We start from the raw sequence: 1,107 nt of genomic DNA, 5'->3' as shown, positions 1-1,107 counted from the left end.
GAACAAAGGCGCAGTCTCAGGCAATCTTACAAAAATCTTGCAGGGTCCCACAGAACCATTTTCAGACTTTGTAGCACGCCTCGTTGAAGCAGCCGCTAGAATTTTTGGAGACCCTGATACAGCTATGCCTTTGGTAAAACAGCTAGTGTATGAGCAATGCACTAAGGAGTGTANAGCAGCTATTACACCCTATAAACATAAAGGTTTAGAAGTTTGGATGAAGGTTTGCAGAGAACTAGGGAGCCTGTTAACCAATGCAGGCCTGGCGGCAGCTGTGGTACAATTGGGTAGATCTAATAATGATANTTGTTATAAATGTGGCCAGAGAGGACATTTTAGAAGACAGTGCCCTGAAAATGAGAAAAGGACTCCATTAGATAAACCTAGAGAGCCAGGAATATGCCATAAATGTAGAAAAGGAAAACATTTGGGCTAATGAGTGCAGATCAACAAAGGACATAGAAGGCCGACCATTACAAGCAGGATATGGTTTTTTGGCACTAGGCCAAAAAATGGACAGTGGGCCCATGTCCCCAGGGCCCTCAAATATATGGGGCTCTTCAGAAAGACCAGAAGAAACCTTGGCTGTCTCTCCATCATCCGAGAGACCACAGAGAGCCACTACTGGCTCCGCAGGATTGGACCTCCACTCTACCACCAGACTCATACTAACCCCACAGATGGGGGTACAGCCCATAGATACAGATTTTAAAGGACTCCTTCCCAAAGATACTGTAGGACTATTGCTTGGCCGCTCATCTTCTGCTTTAAAAGGATTACAAATTACCCCTGGAGTGGTTGATCCAGATTATACGGGGATTGTGAAAATCTTAGTGGCCTCCCCCAGTGGCATTTCAGCTATCTCCCCAGGAGATAGAATTTCTCAATTATTACTGTTGCCAAGTTGGCATAAATATTTCCCAGCAAATAATAAAATAAGAGGAGAGAGTGGACTAGGTTCTACAGGTTCTCGGTTCACTTTCTTATCAATGGAATTAGGAGATCGCCCCATGTTAACTTTGGAGATTGAAGGACGATCCTTTCTGGGGTTGTTAGGCACAGGTGCAGATCGCAGTATTATCTCCACTCATGATTGGCCGTCAAAGT

Source organism: Mus caroli, chromosome 10 (genome assembly GCF_900094665.2).
Source record: "Mus caroli chromosome 10, CAROLI_EIJ_v1.1, whole genome shotgun sequence".
NCBI classification, from domain to species: domain Eukaryota; kingdom Metazoa; phylum Chordata; class Mammalia; order Rodentia; family Muridae; genus Mus; species Mus caroli.
This window is presented reverse-complemented; position numbering follows the sequence as displayed.